The sequence below is a fragment of the Podarcis vaucheri genome, assembly GCF_965113315.1.
Source record: "Podarcis vaucheri genome assembly, chromosome: 1".
Taxonomy (NCBI): Eukaryota; Metazoa; Chordata; class Lepidosauria; order Squamata; family Lacertidae; genus Podarcis; species Podarcis vaucheri.
The window spans coordinates 25,990,373-26,010,684 of record NC_138759.1 but is presented as its reverse complement, the minus strand read 5'-3'; the positions used below and the strand labels follow the sequence as shown (position 1 = coordinate 26,010,684).

Sequence of the window (20,312 nt, the reverse complement as noted above, 5' to 3'; positions counted from 1 at the left end):
GTCTATTGGACCATCTTGCACAATATTGTTTTACTCTGACCAGAGGCGCCATCTTCTTAAGAGGACTGAGGGGGCCTGTGCAGGATGCCTTGCAACGTCACAGCATCATGCGTGCGGCGCTGCACAATGCCCTGATTTTGTGCGTGTGATGCCACGGGGCAGAGCCAAATGCCCCCTGAATATTGAGGAGGCTTGGCCCCCTCCAAAAATACTTGGGGGTGGGGGGGAACAGCCTCAACCCTTAGGAGTTGGCATGCCTGACACTGACCGGACCTTGGGGTCACAACCTATTTTTCTCTCTTTTGTGTAGCATATATTTGGCAAGCAGACATTAAAGAGCAAGAAAATATTTTAAGAACATATTAACGGATCTTATGGGGAACTTATAGTATATATCCAAGAGCACTGACAACACAATAGATCGGCTGCTGTCAAAAATCATGCGTTTTGTAACCTTGTTCTTTGGGGGGGAAATAGTTGGTCTTTCCCAGTTCCTAGTTACAAATCAGAGCCTGCCTGTTTCAGCCTGAAGACTTCTCCAGGCTTAAGCGATACTTGCAAAATATTACATGGAAGATCGTGGGGAAATGCCAGAATATCAGTCCAATATATTTGCTAGAGTATCTACATTATCCTGAGTTCTTTGGGTTGAGTTCTAAAGGGTGGAGTGCTCGGGAACTGCATCTGTGATGAGACCCTGAATGCAGCTTACTAATGTGAACATAAGAGCAAAAGAAGAGCCTTTCTGGATCAGGCCAAAGACACATCTCCCAGTAGCCAACCAGATGCCTATAAAAAGCCCACTAGAACACCTGAGCACAGCAGCACACTCCCTCAACTCTGCCCCCCAGCATACTTCCACTGGAGGTAGAATGTAGCCATCAAAGTCGAAATAGAATGTAGTCTTCATAGCTTGTGATTGGTGGTATTTGCTGGTTTTTCTTTTGATTGATTTATAGTACCTTTATTTTGTATGTACAGTGGTACCTCGGGTTACAGATGCTTCAGGTTACAGACTCCACTAACTCAGAAATAGTACCTCGGGTTAAGAACTTTGCTTCAGGATGAGAACAGAAATCACGTGGCGGCAGCAGGAGGCCCCATTAGCTAAAGTGGTACCTCAGGTTAAGAACAGTTTCAGGTTAAGAACAGACCTCCAGAATGAATTAATTTCTTAACCTGAGGTACCACTGTATATGGTTTTCATTGCTGGAGGGTGTGTGCCTTTGGGCCAAATAACAATGTATAAATAAACTATAACATAACAGGCTGGCTATGGTCTCATGCTGATGGACAGCCTCCACATTTCCTCAGCCTGTTTTCCTAAGTTTTCCGTTGTAAATCTGTGAGCAGGATCCAAGCAGCCTCATTTAGTTTTAGGTGCTCGATAAATCATAACTATTGTTGTTAAATATAGAGTTGAGCATAAGCCAGCTAAAGCATAATTCTGATTTTTGGAATATTTGGTGAAGCCATCAGGCCATTTCCTTCTGTTCCAGTCACTATCTCATGTCTTCATCATGAAGAATGAATGGTTGTTGAAACAAGTGGATACCACAAAAGGCACTGAAGAGAAGCTGACTCAGCAAACTCTCTTCTGAGGGCCATAAAGTCATCCCAGCAAAAGAGACTTGGAATCTTCTTTTCAGATGCAATAAAATCTTTTCATTTGGATACCCAAAGGAGATGTCATGAAGAACTGGCAGGTTTAATGTTCTTAGGAAATCCCCCTCAGTAAATCTGACAGCCACTGTTATGTAAAGCACCTCTGTACCTTTCTCTTCAACTGACACTGAGCCACAATGAAGTTTGCCTTGCCAGAGGGAGAGAAGGCTTGATTTAAACACTTATAATAACCTGGAAATAAAATGTTTTGCAAGTGGGAAGTCAAACAAGTAACTAGCTGGTTGCCAGCTTTCTATGTTATCTGAATATACTAATGCTACATATATTTGATTTATTATTATTATCATTACTACTATTCATTTCAATTCTATACTACTTTATATTTTTAAAGGGGAGGGAATCTCAAAGCAGTTTACAACATGTTAAACATTGTGCCCATCTCTGTTATTTTTCCTCATTAAAACGAACTGCTCTCCCTACCCCCACAAGGCTCAAGCTTCTGCTGTTGTTTGAGTACAGCAAAAAGGGAGAAACACTGAAAGGAGAGAGTATGCTGTTTTAAACTTCTCCCTCTTCCATTCCTCAGCTGCATCATGTCTGAGAGATAAAGGATGCAGAGCCCGCAAATATTCCACTGTACCTTCCCACAGTCATGTTTTTCACTCTTAGTACCATTTGTCGTCTTCAAAAGGAAGTTCTAGATTCAACGTAGAACAGATATTTTATTAACAAGCAAACATCCATGCATGACTTATCAGGAATATTTCATTCACAGATGGTGTTGTACGTTTTAATTTATCTTTAGCACAGTTGGATTATGTTGGAGTAATACAAACCCCCACTAATGCTGGGATGGAGGTTGAATTCTCCATAAAGCCCTACCAGTATGTGGAACATGGGGAAAAGTTAGGATTGTAGCCTAAAATCTAGAGATGGAATATTTCAGTGTTGTGGGAAGAGGCTATGGCCTCACCTGCCATGGTCATCTTTGAGCCATTGCTGGGAACCCTGGGTAGCCAAGTCTTAGGAGACTTCCTTGAAACTGTATATAGTCCACTGCATCAGAGAAACCACAGTTCAATATTCATTGTTCTAACACTGGGATGGAAAAGCTCTGGCCCTCCAGATATTGTTGGACTCCAACTCCCATCATGTCCAGCCAGCATGGCCAACGCTCCAGGATTACAGAAGTTGTAGCTCAACAACAAATAGAGGACAACTGTTGCTCCATCCCTGTTTTGACACCGTAATCTCACCCAACCAACTCCAACCTTGCATACAACAGTGTCCAACCTGTTAAAAGAGATGTAGGCATGATTTCATTTCCCTGGATAACATAATGTAGGCTTTGTGATCTATCTGAATTTTTATCTATTCTACTTTTTAGTTTTAATGTGATTAAACTGAAATACAACCTGCTCAATTAGTTTGTATAAAGTACCTTGTGTGGCCATTATAAAACAGTATTACAATAAATGAAAATCAATTAATTCAATAAACACAGATAAAACATGTGGAATCCAAGCATATGAAGTGCCATGGATTATCTGGAATAAGAAGTGCTTGCAGGAAGTAAATTGGAGGGTTAGATACACTGACATGGAACTGGAGAATACTCCTCCCCACCCGCCCCTGAACTATAATGTCAAATAAATGACATTCCCATTATTTGCTATATAAAAGCAGTTTGATAATGAATAGTGTTAGGAGTAATTGCTTCATTGCCAAACTCTCTTGATGATAGAAAGCTGGCATATGCTGAATTATGCTGAAAATGCTATTTCATATTTATGAAGCGTTGGTGAGCCATAAATAGAAATATAGAACCTAGGAATCTATTATTATGACTGCAAGCTGATTTTGCAAATGGTTGACACTCTACAAATTGTTGAACAGAAGTAAGGTCTTGGGGCAATGCCTGGATGGGATTCCATCTGGGGATTGAATCTATGCCATGAGGGAAAGGTGAGATATAAATATAATACATATTAATAACAAGTCCCCTGCTCACTTGAATCACCAACCTTGCCTACCCCTTTGCCAGATTCCCTTCTCTCACACCAGACCAGTATCCCTTCCTTTCACACCTCAACCACCCACCCTCTCATCTATCCCACCAACTGAAGCACCTCTCTTCACAGCTTACCCCAATACTTTTTAAAGGAGGGGGAGGCACTTCACAGAGTGGTTTGCAAAACCACTGTGTGAACTACCTCCTACCATCTCTTAAACCATCTGCTTCATGCACATACCTACTGGTGGCCATAACAACGGCAACATGACAACAGCCTTGCATTTTTATGTATATATGAAGAAAATACAATTTGCTTTGGATTTTGCTAGAGTAGACTTGATTTAAAAAAACAACAACTTCATACTCAGTCCAACCAATAGTCCATGAAGTTTTATGCTGTCAGTTTTACAAAGTTCTCCATAATCTTCTGAAGATTCCTTCCCACCCTGATATCTACAATCCTTGAATGGGAGATGCTGTTGGTTAAATCCTGTCTTTCAAATATGCCACAAACAAAAAGAAGTCGCCCACTGAACTACTCATGTAAAAACTGTCTCCCAGTTTTTATTTTTGAAAACCATTTGACTCCTTGTTGAATCCTGTAGGCTGGGTCAACTTGAGATGATGGGCTGTATCCAATGTTGCAGCTCCAGTCATGCAAAAAACCTCCACTGCAATCCTCTCCACAAAATCAGCTCTGGGGGCTTGGCTTGTTACACTGAAGTAATTCTCATTCTTCTAAAGCAGGGATCAGGAAACATTTGGGGGGCCAGACTATATTTTGAAAAAACAACAACGAATGAATTCCTATTCCCCCCACAAATAACATAGAGATGCATTTTAAATAAAAACACACATTCTACTCATGTAAAAACACCAGGCAGGCCCCACAAATAACCCAGAGATGCATTTTAAATAAAAGGACACATTCTACTCATTAAAAAAACATGCTGATTTCTGGACCGTCCACAGGCCGGATTTAGAAGGCGATTGGGCCAGATCCGGCCCCCGGGCCTTAGTCTGCCTACCCATGTTCTAAAGGATAAATAAAAATGGCCTCTTCCAAAGCAAGATGCTGATAATTTTTGCATTTGACATGGACCATATTTTTTTCCCATATTGAGAGGAAAAAGAAATTAAGAGCTTGAACGCTTTCATTTCATCATAGCAATCTAAAACTGCAGACGTTCCTCTGTTCTTTGAAGTTTAGTACCAGTTTATCAAGCGAGTATTCTTGTTTCCATGGCAAAAAATTGAAAGGTCAGTTGTAAGGTGGATTGGGTATGCTTGACTTCATTTAGGAACTCTGAAAGTGCTGCCGATGACATTAATGGAGATTTAGAAGAGCTATGAAAATAGAAAGCCAATGTTAAAAAAAATTCATTCAGATGACAAGTTACAATCTTTCATTTAAACAAAAAAAATCAATGCTGAGTTCATTACATTTTATGAAACCTTCGTTTCTCTTATAATGTGCAAAATGCAGGTTCAGTCAGAAAGGTGCAATCCTTCATTTCTCTTGTTGTTTCATTAAAAAAACAGACTTTGTGTTCTTCTAGTTACGGGACACAAACTGGTTCAGATGTTGCACTATCACGGATGCTGGCTTTGTCCCTTTGACTTCGGGGGGATAAGGGCCCGGTCCTAGGCATTGCTGCATATTCAAAGTTCATGGTTGGAATTGCCCCGCCATTTCCATTGAGCCCCTCCAGACATCCTTTTTTGCTATGCATTCATGATGCTATCAGGGTGGTCATAGGCAATCCCATTTTCTAATACTGTTTGCACTTGCAAAAGTTTCAGGGCAGTCACACGACTTCATTTCTGACCAGTGTATGTTCTGTAAGCTTTCCCTGACATCCTGTAGCCTTTTATACCCACTAGGAGTGCAAAAGCAGAGTCCGGTAGGGCTGTGACCTGGAGAGAGTTCTAAGGGCCACATGGGAAGACCTGGAGAGCCACATTCAGCCCCTAGGCAAGATCCTCCATTGATACAAGGTTTACACCCAAACATTTCATACTGTTGTATCCCATGGCAGCAGTAAGCATGAAGAAGCTTTTCAGCTCACACTGGTCTGGGCCCTGGTCTTCACTATTTCTCCCCACCAACAGAATTTGCTTCTGTGGATTAATATGGGATTTGGTTGCAGAGAACTGCAGTAGGTAAGGTAGACTGACAAAACTTGGGTACCCCCTCCCACTTTGTGCAAGCAGAAATGCTTCTGCTTGGCTTCTGTCACCATTGGATATTACCCGTTTAAAGCAATAGAAAGTGGCATGGACCCAATGCAGAACAGAATTTCATCCAGTTCAGCAGACCCACCCACAGCTGAGGAAGGCAAGTTTATTTCTATGCACTAAATATTACCCAGATCATAATATGCCAGAGAGGGATCACTTTGAAAATTACTATTTTTAAAGGTGAGAACTGCACAGGTGATGTAGAGAGATACCATCTGCCACTAGCACATTAATTCAGAGCCCACTTGTGTATTAATTGATTCTTGTTGTGCCAGCAATGCGGGCTGATTTAATTGACATCTAACAGGCTGAAATCAGATGTCAATTAATATAGTTGGATTACAGTAACATATTATCTTAGCTAATTAATACCTGATTAATTTGCTATGGTTAATCATTAGACTTCAGCATGTAGAGCAATAGCAACTTTACCTATACATTTGCTGGTCTATAATTATGGAGTTAATTATATAACAACTGGGTTTTTCCATCCACTCCTACTATGAACTCTCCTAGCAACCAATTTGCATTTAATAATGTAACAGAAGTGACTTATTAGGCTCAAAATAAAAGACTGTATTTGATATTTGCAGTAGCATGTAATAACAACAATTCCTGATTAAATTAGTTGGTGTAAAGGAGGTATTGGATCAGAAATTTTCATGCATTAAAGGATGGAGGAGATACATAGATTAGTTCAGTTAGCCCAGTTTCCATGAGATACTCGGTGGATATTATAATAATTATTTCTTGAGACTTATTTTAAATGTCTCAAGTAATTGGGTTTCTGCTGCTTGTCAAAGATGAATATTCTATAGCTCTAGACAGTATTTAGATCTAGAGCAAAGGCTGATAGCTCAACAATAGGTATTTCCTTAATAAATATTCAGCAAGCTGTTCCTTGCTTTGTATTGTTTGTATATTCAATGGCAGGGGTGAGGAACTGGATCTGGTTCCAGAAGTGGCACATCCTCCATGGACCACTTGGATGGTCAGAGTAACCCATCTCTCAATCACCTGTCTTCATATGATGCTAGGTGATTCCAACTTCGGACCATGAGAGCAGGCAAAGGCTTATTTCTGTTCTTAGTGCTGTGAACCCACAGCACTAAGATTGGAGATAATACTCTGCTTGCTGTTTGAGAATAAAAGCTTATCTCCAATTTTAGCAAATGAGGCACCATAGCCACTAGAAGAATGTGAAAATTTGTTGCCCTGGCTTTTTCGACTCATCTAGCCATGTACTATCTAAAACCAAAGGTTGCCAGATGCGAAATATATTGACATTATTTTCAGCTCTCCTACCCAACTAATGGAATAATTTAAGATTAGCAGTTTAAGGGCATGGATAGGCTGACATCAATGGTTGCTTCAATTGTTTGTATATGTTTGTATTTTACCTTGTTAAGTCACTTTGAGACTTTATATATGAAGCAACTAACAAATGTTAATGATAATAAGAATTTGTTCGTTAGCAATTTTGGCTGCAGTCTAACCCCACTTGCCTGAGAGTAAGCCTCATTGAATTCAATAAACTTTGTTTCTGAGTTGGCATCTATATCCCAGCAACATTCATCTACTCTTTGCCATATAGGTAATACCAGCCACCAAAGCTAACAATGGCTAAAAATTCTTTTCTCGTAGTAAGGAGGAAATCTGTTGGAACCAGTAATAACCAAACAGATGTTTTCATCTCAGCCATTATATCCTGAAAGAACAGCCCATGCCTTTAATAATAGTGCAGGCCATTTTCTGATTCTAGGTGATCATTCACTCCACAAAGTATTTGGAGCAGACTCTTGAAAATGATTGCCAGTTGGCATGGCAGTTTATCTAAACCAATGGCTAGTGACCCCGTGTGAGAATCAAGCATGCATGTTTTATTGTTCCCTCAAAGTCTGTATACAATATTCTCATTCAGATGCAAATTAGAAGGACTGTTTCCCAATTCTCAACAAGGTACTAACCCTACCATATATTCAGAATTGAGTGTGGGGGGGGTAATTTTCTAAGTGTAGGGATAGGGGATAGGTAAGGTAAAAGGTAAAGGTAAAGGTAAAGGATCCCTGGACAGTTACCGGTAAGTCAAAGGCGACTATGGGGTTGCGGATATATATGCATTTAGATATATCAGGAGTCAGGAACCTTAGGTCTGAGGGCTAAAACCAGCTCTCCAGGCTTCTTCACCTGACCCCTGTTATTTCCCCCAGGCCAGTCAATAGAGCAGGGGACTCTTAATCTCAGGTTGTGGGTTCAAGCCCCACCTAGGGCAAAAAGATTCCTGCATTGCAGGGGTTGGACTAGATGACCCCTGTGGTCCCCTCCAACTCTAGGATTCTGTTATTCTATTCTCCACACCCCTCACTGGCCATGCTTCATCACCCAGTGGTTTGGGCTGGTTAGAATGTGTCCTTCAATTCTCTTGTTTGCCTGGATGGAGAATGAGAGGGGTGTGCGAGTGTATGTAGAAACTTGCCTAGTGTACAAAGATTTTAAAAAATAACAATATATCTGTTGCACCTCCCATTTTTGCTACTGGACCTGCCCACCACACTATTGGCATGTGGCCCATATAAGATTTCCCAAAAGGGAATGTAACGCTCAGGGTGAAAAGGAAGGAGAGGGAGAAGGAGTCATTCTTTGAAAGCAAATCATTTGATGATGCCAACTCCATGTAAAAAGGCCCACTTTATTGGAAATTAAGCAAATTGTTTAGATTATTCACCTACTCATTTTCATGGCACTTTGAGCATTTTGCGTGCAAAATGCGAGCAACCCAACTGTTGATTACAACAAGGGCCTCTTTATAACAAAAAAGCACCAAGACAGAACCAGCAACAGCTGCGAAGGAGGAAGATAACAATCAGGAATATTAAGATGAAGCATCATTTGTTTTTATAAAGAGGTGTTTATTTTGTGATAATGGGTAACGTTAATAGCAGCATATGTGGTTGAATTCAGAGCATCAGTAATTAATGTAGCATTAATCTGAGGGGCTTTAAAATGTAACAAGTTTGCAAAGTTACAGAGCTCCCCACGTGCTTTCAAACATGGCTGCGTCTCATAAATCATTCGGCTCCACCACATTTTTTTCAAAATGTGATTTATCCAGGTATTTTATCAGATAACAACTAATTTCAATGATAATAGATAGAACCAGAGGAAGTATTGTGAACTCCTGATTGAATAGTTTGGCTATTTAGAATCTTGATCATAATGAGGGAGCGATAATTATTTAAGTTAAGAACAGCTGTGGTCTGACATCATTAATGTTCATCTACTTTAATTTATGCACACAGCAATATGGCTGTTTTCAGCACCATCAAAATGAAAGAAAACTTAGGTTTCAAGATGAAAATAAAGAGCGGTGCATGAAAAATGAAGAAGCGAGCAATGAACGACGTGCTCCCATTGAAAGAAACAGGCGCTTTAAGAAGTTTAAGATGAGTGAGTTCAGGCAACAGGAAACAATGTAATTAAAAATGTACGCCTACATTTAATTCTTGTTTTATTAATGGAAGCAATTAATATCCTTCTTTCTATAGCGTCATCCATCTGAAGATTTATAAACAGTAATGAATTAGATTTTACAGCTCAGAGATATGCAAAAGGTGAGCATTCTTCATCCCACAGCATTTACTGATTAGGAAAAGCAACTATAGAAGCTCACAAGCACATCTAAAGAGCTCCTTTCTGGCTGTTGCTGGCAATTCTGTAGGACCAGTTTGAAGGACATACATGCCAAGACATCACAGCTGTTGCCACATTGCTGGAGGTATTGGCATGGCAGATGACACTGGCGTAGGACCAACCCAAGTGAGAAAAATCTAATACTTATGTAAATCTGAGGCCAGAACTTGTTAAGAGCACACCATATTTACGTGAATCTAATCCGCCGTTGAATCTAATGCACACTTCAATTTTCAAAGACTTTGAAACCAAAAAAAGTATTTGCTGGTGCCATCAAATCTAATGCACACCCTGATTTTCGTAATGCAATTTGGCCATAAAATGTGTGCATTACATTTGAGTAAATAGAGTAAGAAGAGTCTGCTGATCAAACCAGTGCTCCATCTAGTCTAGCAGCCTGCTGCCACAGTGGCCAACCAGATGCCTGTGGAAAGTCCCACAGAGTGGATCGGCCCAATCTGGAGGCTACACAAAAACAAATTTATAAGAGAGAAACTGGGCAAATGCCCAGAAGGGCAAATGTGATGAGGCAGCACCTTGCCCCCGTAGCTCAGTCCATACCCTAGAGCTGAAGGGCACCACAGCGGCCTCATGGACTGGGAGTGGGAGGGGGGAAGCAAATTTGCCATACTTGCCAAGGACAGTATCCTGAAATGGAAGGTAGTGCAGCTCCAGAACCTGAAAGGTAGAGGGAGAAGGCACAATGACAAAGCTGGAGAAAGATCATGCTCAAAACAGAGATTGCTCCCACTTCATTCCGCATCCAGGAAGTGCCCCCCTTCCTTTTGCTCACATGCTTTTGCCGCTCTTCTTGCTACTTGTCTATCCATCCCTTGCTGCCAACGCAGGTTTTGTGCCCAGTTCTCTTTCTGTTCATGGGCTCTTCCTGCTAAGAAAGGCTTCCTTGTCTACTGCACCCTCTCTCCTTCCCTATTTGCTGCCTTGATGGGAATATAATGCATGTTGTATGGCACTGGATCCTCTTCTACATAGGATTCTATATGCATATATTCAGAGGTAAACCCCACATAGCTCAAAGGCTTTTTCTATGTTAGAGGGTCTATGATTGTAGCTTCCTATACTCGCACATATATATAATTCATTATTGAAGGAGCAGCAGATCTCTTCTGCCCTGGAATGGCAGACACCATAAATATATCACAGACATGTCCAGGAGCACCTCAAGGGTGAGCCTTGCTGGTGAAAACACACATCAATACAACTGTTCTTTAACTTGCTTATGGAGGAGGAGTCTGCTCTTCACTGTTTAGGGCCAATGGGTATTCCTCAGCTGCCAGCTGATCCACTGCCTGAGCACGAATGTCAAGAGTCCTTTTGCAATCATCCTTCAGCTTGTGCTGTAGCCTCACAGCTCTGGATGGTAGCTGCCAGCCGAATATCATTGTCCAGGATCCTTAGCTCCAAGGCTGGGAAACTGTCACTATCAGAACAACTGAAGGGGATAGACATGACACTTGAGCCCTCTCCAGACACTTAAAAAGAGCACACGAGGGCTCAGATTGGGTGGTGCTGAGGGCATGCAATGTGGCCCTTTCTCCCGTGGTTCTCTCCTGACTGCACAGAAGATTGTAACCACACTCTGTATGAAGGTCAGTGTGTTGTAGTGACCTTGGAGACCTCAGTCCTCCATTTGACCATGAAGCTTATTGGGTGATCAGGGGCCAGTCACAGCATCTCAGCCTAACCTCCTTCACCGAGCTGTGGGGATAATAAACAGAGTGGGGAAGAGAACTATGGATGGGTCCTTGAAGGGAACGGTGGGATAGAAATGAAATCAATCAATCAATGTGGTTTGAATCTTCCCTTCAGTCAGGAACACCAATTGCAAAGGGATTCCAATTTGCGGAGAGGATTCTAAACAGTTAAGCAGTGTTATAATTCTCCAAATCTTTGCGCTCAACACACAAAAGCCAGGACTGGATGAGCAAAGCTGGCATGCAGGCTAACATGGGGGGAGGCACTGCACACATCCCAAACCCTCAATCACTCTTTCCAAGGCCTGAAGAAGCCCATAGTTAGTTTGCTGTTTTGATGTAACACCCCACCTCACTGTAAGGTCAGCTTTTAATATCAAAGACCAAAACCAAAGAATATTCAGCTCATCCTGAAAGCCCCACCTTTGCCTTTTCAACTTGTCCTGGCTCTGGCTCATGAATCCAAAATTTGTGCCTCCTCAGGAACATTGCACAGGCTCGAAACTGCAGCAGAAACGGCGTTTTAATGAACGGCTTTAATAAGTCACACGAGCTGCTGCTTGCTGGCTCCCAAGGAGGATGGCGCTGTGTATAGGAAAGCTTTCTTCCCCACACATCAAGACATTTTTTTTATGGCAGAAAAGTTCTTTTCTACCATTTCTTGAAGCTGATCAGAGCATCTGATTCAGGGTCTCAGGAGTTTAAAGCAGCAGAAGTTAGCAAATCCATTTTATATTTGACACAAATTAAATTTCTGCTCCAGGTCTTTTCTTTTCCCTGTGCCAAAGAGAGCAATGCATTACAAAATTTCAGCACGAAGCAGCATTAATTTAAAACGATGAACAAGACATATGGTTACATAAACACTAACAGCAGTTCATCAAGCTCTAACATAATGCAGGTAGCGGATGCTTTAAAGGGAGGGGTTGAATTTTGCCTGAAGCAGTATTATATATATATATATATATATATATATATATATATATATATATATATATATATATGCAGGTTTTGGTGTCTTCGGGTGTCTTCCCGTGTAAGAGTCGGGGTGTCTGTGCGACGTTTCGACGAGGTCTCACTCGTCATCTTCAGGCTGGTGCTTTCGGCTTCTTGTTACTGGAACAGAGCAGAGTCTGGTGTATGAGTTCCTATAAATACTGTTGAGGGGTGTGGTGTATAGCCTCCAACGTTCTGGGCAGAGAGGAAGTTCCTAGATTAGTGTGCCTTTTCTTCTTTTGTTCCTTAATTACTTGAGGGATATCTTGGGTGATTTCATGAGTGATATTCTGAATATCACTGGGTGGGTCATTAAGTGTAGATTAGTTGCTAAAGCTTTCGTGTCTTGACCTCTTGAGCTTGTGAAGAGTTTTTCTGAGAAGATGGCTGTGCTGCATTTAGTTGTGCTCTGGCTTGGCTTCGTGTATAGGGGCGAGCTATGGTTTTGTGCCTTGTGCCAGCCAGATCTGTGTAGGGATTGCAGGGGGGTGCAGCATCCGGAGGTGCCACTATAGTTTGGTTACTGGATGGAGTCTGTAATATGTCTGTGGAGAGGGTCTGGGTTTGGGTCTGGTGTGGTTGATTGGTGACGGCGTTCTGTGTGCCTCTGGTTCTGGTGTCGGTTTTTGTGGGGAGGGCTAATTTCCAGATGTCTGGCAGGCGGGACGTGTCGTCACGCTTGTTCATGTTGTGAGGGTGTTTCTCTATCTCGATGGCTTCCATGATTATTCTCTTGTGGTGATGTTCCATGTTAAAGAGCAATTTGGAATCTGCAAAATTAATTTCGTGTCCTGTTTCTTTCATGTGTTGGAAAAGAGAGGAAGTTTTTTCTTCTTTTTTGACGGCATTCTTGTGTTCTGCGATACGTGCATTTATTCGTCTGTTTGTTTGTCCAATGTACGTGGCTGGGCAGACTTTGCAGGGTATTTCATAGACCCCTTGGTTTTCCAGCTGGATTTTGTCTTTTGGGTTTCTGAGGATATTGGCTATTTTTTGGTTGGTGCAGAAGGCTGTTTTGATATTGTGTTTATGGAGGATTTTGCTGATTTTGTCTGTAGTGCCCTTGATATAAGGAAGGAGGGCCATGCCATTGTTTTCTTCTGTGTCTTGGTTTTTGGGGGGTGTTTCTTTTTGGATTAGCTTCGTAACCCTGTTTTTCTGGTATCCATTGGCGATTAACACATTTGAGAGATTCTGTAACTCAGTTGTCAAGTGGTCTTTGTCAGCCAGGCGTTTGGTTCTGGAGATGAGAGTCTTGGCTACGGAGTTTATTTGTGCAGGGTGGTGGTGTGATTGTGCATGTAAGTAGCGGTTGGTGTGTGTTTTTTTCCGGTAGATAGTGTGTCCTAGGGAGCCATCAGGTTTTTTGTAGATTAGGACGTCAAGAAAGGGGAGTTGGTTGTTGTCTTCTATTTCCATAGTGAATTGTATTTTGGGGTGTAGGCTGTTGAGATGTGTGAGGAAGCTATCTAGTTTTTCTTTCCCGTGTGGCCAAATTACAAAGGTGTCGTCAACATATCTGAGCCAAAGTTTGGGTTTGTGTTCTGACTTGTCTAAAGCATTGGTTTCAAAGTGTTCCATGTACAAATTTGCGATGACCGGTGAGAGGGGTGATCCCATAGGTGCTCCTTCTATCTGTTTGTATCTTTGTCCATTGTGGATGAAGTACGTGTTGGTTAGGCAGTGGTTGGTCAGGTCCAGGATGTATTTGGGGGGGTTGTATTTGTTTTGAATGGCTGTCAAGGCTTCATTAATGGGCACTTGAGTGAAGAGAGATACAACATCGAAGCTCACAAGTAGGTCATCGGGATGTAGGTATTGTTTCTTTATTGTTTCTATGAACTGGAAGGAGTTAGTAACGTGTGAAGCGATGGATTCTGCATAGGGCTGAAGTTGCTTAGCGAGAAATTTAGCGAGATTTTGTAGAGGTGAGCCTATGGAGCTGACTATTGGTCTGAGTGAAGAAGAAGGAACACCACTCAGTGACAAAGAAGGAACACCACTCAGACCAATAGTCAGCTCCATAGGCTCACCTCTACAAAATCTCGCTAAATTTCTCGCTAAGCAACTTCAGCCCTATGCAGAATCCATCGCTTCACACGTTACTAACTCCTTCCAGTTCATAGAAACAATAAAGAAACAATACCTACATCCCGATGACCTACTTGTGAGCTTCGATGTTGTATCTCTCTTCACTCAAGTGCCCATTAATGAAGCCTTGACAGCCATTCAAAACAAATACAACCCCCCCAAATACATCCTGGACCTGACCAACCACTGCCTAACCAACACGTACTTCATCCACAATGGACAAAGATACAAACAGATAGAAGGAGCACCTATGGGATCACCCCTCTCACCGGTCATCGCAAATTTGTACATGGAACACTTTGAAACCAATGCTTTAGACAAGTCAGAACACAAACCCAAACTTTGGCTCAGATATGTTGACGACACCTTTGTAATTTGGCCACACGGGAAAGAAAAACTAGATAGCTTCCTCACACATCTCAACAGCCTACACCCCAAAATACAATTCACTATGGAAATAGAAGACAACAACCAACTCCCCTTTCTTGACGTCCTAATCTACAAAAAACCTGATGGCTCCCTAGGACACACTATCTACCGGAAAAAAACACACACCAACCGCTACTTACATGCACAATCACACCACCACCCTGCACAAATAAACTCCGTAGCCAAGACTCTCATCTCCAGAACCAAACGCCTGGCTGACAAAGACCACTTGACAACTGAGTTACAGAATCTCTCAAATGTGTTAATCGCCAATGGATACCAGAAAAACAGGGTTACGAAGCTAATCCAAAAAGAAACACCCCCCAAAAACCAAGACACAGAAGAAAACAATGGCATGGCCCTCCTTCCTTATATCAAGGGCACTACAGACAAAATCAGCAAAATCCTCCATAAACACAATATCAAAACAGCCTTCTGCACCAACCAAAAAATAGCCAATATCCTCAGAAACCCAAAAGACAAAATCCAGCTGGAAAACCAAGGGGTCTATGAAATACCCTGCAAAGTCTGCCCAGCCACGTACATTGGACAAACAAACAGACGAATAAATGCACGTATCGCAGAACACAAGAATGCCGTCAAAAAAGAAGAAAAAACTTCCTCTCTTTTCCAACACATGAAAGAAACAGGACACGAAATTAATTTTGCAGATTCCAAATTGCTCTTTAACATGGAACATCACCACAAGAGAATAATCATGGAAGCCATCGAGATAGAGAAACACCCTCACAACATGAACAAGCGTGACGACACGTCCCGCCTGCCAGACATCTGGAAATTAGCCCTCCCCACAAAAACCGACACCAGAACCAGAGGCACACAGAACGCCGTCACCAATCAACCACACCAGACCCAAACCCAGACCCTCTCCACAGACATATTACAGACTCCATCCAGTAACCAAACTATAGTGGCACCTCCGGATGCTGCACCCCCCTGCAATCCCTACACAGATCTGGCTGGCACAAGGCACAAAACCATAGCTCGCCCCTATACACGAAGCCAAGCCAGAGCACAACTAAATGCAGCACAGCCATCTTCTCAGAAAAACTCTTCACAAGCTCAAGAGGTCAAGACACGAAAGCTTTAGCAACTAATCTACACTTAATGACCCACCCAGTGATATTCAGAATATCACTCATGAAATCACCCAAGATATCCCTCAAGTAATTAAGGAACAAAAGAAGAAAAGGCACACTAATCTAGGAACTTCCTCTCTGCCCAGAACGTTGGAGGCTATACACCACACCCCTCAACAGTATTTATAGGAACTCATACACCAGACTCTGCTCTGTTCCAGTAACAAGAAGCCGAAAGCACCAGCCTGAAGATGACGAGTGAGACCTCGTCGAAACGTCGCACAGACACCCCGACTCTTACACGGGAAGACACCCGAAGACACCAAAACCTGCATTCCTGTACCCGTGAAAATCTACGAAAGCAAATATATATATATATATATATATATATATATATATATATATATATATATATATATAGCATTTTGACACAGAGATATGTAACCTCATGATCTGACTCCCCTGACAAGTATTACTCCTCAGACCCAAATTCTTTTAATTCCCCTAAAAATTTCTGCAGAAGTTTCATATAAGTGAGAAGCTTTCACATTTATGCCAAAATTCATTGTCTGTGAAACTGTGGGGCAATTCTGGTGTGTGTGAGGGAAGAAGAAGAAGAAGAAGAAGAAGAAGAAGAAGAAGAAGAAGAAGAAGAAGAAGAAGAAGAAGTTGCTGCTGCTGCTGCTGTTGTTTTATACCCCGCCCATATAGCTGGGCCTCCCCAGCCACTCTGGGCAGCTCCCAACAGAACATTAAAAACACGATAAAAGATCAAACATTAAAAACTTCCCTAAACAGGGCTGCCTTCAGGTATCTTCTAAAAGTCAGATAGTTGTATATTTCCTTGACATCTGATGGGAAAGCATTCCACAGGACAGGCACCACTACTGAGAAGGCCCTCTGCCTGGTTCCCCATAACCTTACAATTAGGGAACTGCCAGAAGGCCCTCGGAGGTGGACCTCAGTGTCTGGGCTGAACAATAGGGGTGAAGACATTCTTTCAGGTATACTGGGCCGAGGCCATTTAGGGCTTTAAAGGTCAGCACCAACATTTTAAATTGTGCTGAGAAACGTACTGGGAGCCAATGTAGGTCTTTCAGGACCAGTGTTATATGGTCTTTGCGGCCACTCCCAGTCACCAGTCCAGCTGCTGCATTCTGGATTAATTGTAGTTTCTGAGTCACCTTCAAAGGTAGCCCCACGTAGAGTGCATTGCAGTAGTCTAACTGGGAGATGACCAGGCATGCACCACTCTGGCAAAGCAGTCTGCAGACAGGTAGGGTCTCAGCCTGTGTACCAGATGGAACTAGTAGACAGTTGACCTGCACCTCCATGGACAGCTGTGAGTCCAAAATGACTCCCAGGCTGTGCACCTGATCCGTCAGGGGCACAGTTACCCCATTCAGAACCAGGGAGTGCTCCACACCTGCCCGCCCTCTTTCCCCCCCAAAACTTCTGTCTTGTCAGGATTCAACCTCAATCTGTTAGCCACCATCTATCCTCCAACTGCCTCCAGATACTCACACGGGACCTTCACTGGCTTCACTGGTTCTGATTTAAAAGAGAGGTAGATCCCCCAGAGCATGTTTGCCTGTCTACCCTTCCCCTAGTAAAGAAGCTGGTAAAATGTGGTCTTGACTATGCTACCACTCAGTGGATTTGTAATTGGCTGACTGACCGAACCCAAAGGGTGATCATCAATGGTTCCTCTTCATCCTGGAGAAGAGTGACTAGTGGGGTGCCACAGGGTTCTGTCTTGGGCCTGGTCTTATTCAACATCTTTATCAACGACTTGGATGATGGACTCAAGGGCATCCTGATCAAATTTGCAGATGACACCAAACTGGGAGGGGTGGCTAACACCCCAGAGGACAGGATCACACTTCAAAACGACCTTGACAGATTAGAAAACTGGGCCAAAACAAACAAGATGAACTTTAACAGGGAGAAATGTAAAGTATTGCACTTGGACAAAAAAAAATGAGAGGCACAAATACAAGATGGGTGACACCTGGCTTGAGAGCAGTACATGTGAAAAGGATCTAGGAGTCTTGGTTGACCACAAACTTGACATGAGCCAACAGTGTGACGCGGCAGCTACAAAAGCCAATGCAATTCTGGGTTGCATCAATAGGAGTATAGCATCTAGATCAAGGGAAGTAATAGTGCCACTGTATTCTGCTCTGGTCAGACCTCACCTGGAGTACTGTGTCCAGGTCTGGGCACCACATTTCAAGAAGGACACTGACAAACTGGAACGTGTCCAGAGGAGGGCAACCAAAATGGTCAAAGGCCTGGAAACGATGCCTTATGAGGAATGGCTAAGGGAGCTGGGCATGTTTAGCCTGGAGAAGAGGAGGTTAAGGGGTGATATGATAGCCTTGTTCAAATATATAAAAGGATGTCATATAGAGGAGGGAGAAAGGTTGTTTTCTGCTGCTCCAGAGAAGCGGACACGGAGCAATGGATCCAAACTACAAGAAAGAAGATTCCACCTAAACATTAGGAAGAACTTCCTGACAGTAAGAGCTGTTCGACAGTGGAATTTGCTGTCAAGGAGTGTGGTGGAGTCTCCTTCTTTGGGGGTCTTTAAGCAGAGGCTTGACAACCATATGTCAGGAGTGCTCTGATGATGTTTCCTGCTTGGCAGGGGGTTGGACTCGATGGCCCTTGTGGTCTATTCCAACTCTATGATTCTATGATTCTATGATTCTAGTGCTAGCTTTTAGGAGGACTGCAAATGTAACACTCACTTAATGGAAGGGCTATAGCAAAATGGTAGAGTGTCTGCTTTACTTGCAGCAAGTCCCAGTTGCAACCACCGGCATCTCCAAGCAGAGCTGGAATAAATCCTTACCTGAAGCCCTTGAGAACTGCTGCCAGTATAGATCAGGGATGGGAATCTGTAGCCCTCCAGATACCAATGGATTCCAAATCTCACTATCCCCAGTCAACAGGGTCAATGGATGGAGATGATGGGAACTCTAGTGCAATTACTCTGGTCCTCCCATCTCTAGTGGAGATAATATGGAGCCAGATGAACCAATTTGGAAACAAAGCAATTCTACGAAAGTGACAGTGAAGCAGCCACTTCTGCACACAAAAGCTATTATATGAAATACTATATTCACTTTCTAATTAGAGATTGGGTGGATTTTAAGAGATGAAAGTAACTTGATTTAAATTTCCCACAAGCCAACCAAATCTGCATTTAATCCAATTGGTTGCAAAAGCACTCATCATCCATTTGTTCGTGAGCTTTAAGGAATTTATTCTTTAAGCAACTCATTCTTACTCAAAATGAAAACAGGATGGGCTGGTCTTTTCTTTTATTACAATTTGTGGGTAGAGGCACACACGACAAAGCGTCATTCTTTTGATTTGTTCTTTTAAGAGCTAGAGATAGGAATGTAGTAAAACACATGTATTGTTTGCATGCTATGTAGCAATTAAAAACCAGGGCATTTGTATCTTCTGCACAGTTGTGGGATTTAGCATTAGGCACAGAGATTGTCTTCCTGATAATCTTGGAATAAAATGAGACGTGTCAATGGAAATGTGTGCATTCGTCTTCAATTCCATTATCTTTTTGGTGCTGTTGCTTCTGAAAGCAACTTCAGGGCAGTGGCGTAGCATGAGTTGCCAGTGCCCAGGGCTGCACATAGGGGGATGGGGTGGGAGTGAGGGAAACAGATGGAGTACGCATGTGCATTCAACTGCCTAACAGCATCCTCATCACCCAGAAGATCGCAGACGCAGAAATAAGAAAAGTCCTTCCGTTGCCTGGAGAGGTCATTTCCTGTTTCACATGGAGAAGCCATTTTCAATGGAGCCCAGTGAAGCAAGCGCACAGCTGTATTGAGACAGTAATGGGAGTTGAAATTTTGTGCCCCTAACAAATTTGTGCACGGGGCAACCGCCCTTGTGGGCCTCCACATGCTACACCACTGCTTCAGGGTCACCTAGTCTGGACTGGAGCTGCAAGAGGGAGGGATTAACCATTTCACACCACAGTCCCAATCCAAAATCATCCCCTTAGAGCTGCTATTAGACGCAGAGAAGGAAGCATGGAAGCACCAAATCCTTCCACATCTGCTATTTCCAAACCCACCCAGCCCAAGCATCTCCCAAGGGGGTTCATGTTTTTATGTAACATGTTATCACTCTAAGGAGAGCACGGCATGTAGACCCAACAGATTCCAGTTCTACAGCCTTCCCAAAATGCAGTGGAATTAGCCCTTGCGTGCTGAAGCATAGAAAGATGGCTCACATGCTGTTTCTATATATATAAAACAGTGACATATTTCTTTTTCTCCCCCTAAAAGGGGTTGTATCTCTCATCAATCCATTTTTCGTATACACCCACACTAAAATGTTTTCTTATGCAAAGCAGCATATTGTTGTGCAATA

The 20,312-nt window shown here is 42.6% G+C and overlaps 1 long non-coding RNA gene across 1 annotated transcript in view; it reads left to right on the top strand.

Annotated features, from left to right (window-relative positions):
• Window positions 1–4,530: 4,530 nt before the first annotated feature.
• The window catches only part of LOC309539053, a 47,483-nt gene continuing 31,701 nt past the window's right edge, over window positions 4,531–20,312 (top strand). Inside the window, exon 1 of the long non-coding RNA XR_014222620.1 lies at window positions 4,531–4,672. This is a non-coding gene — a long non-coding RNA (uncharacterized lncRNA). The remainder of the gene's footprint in view (window positions 4,673–20,312) is intronic.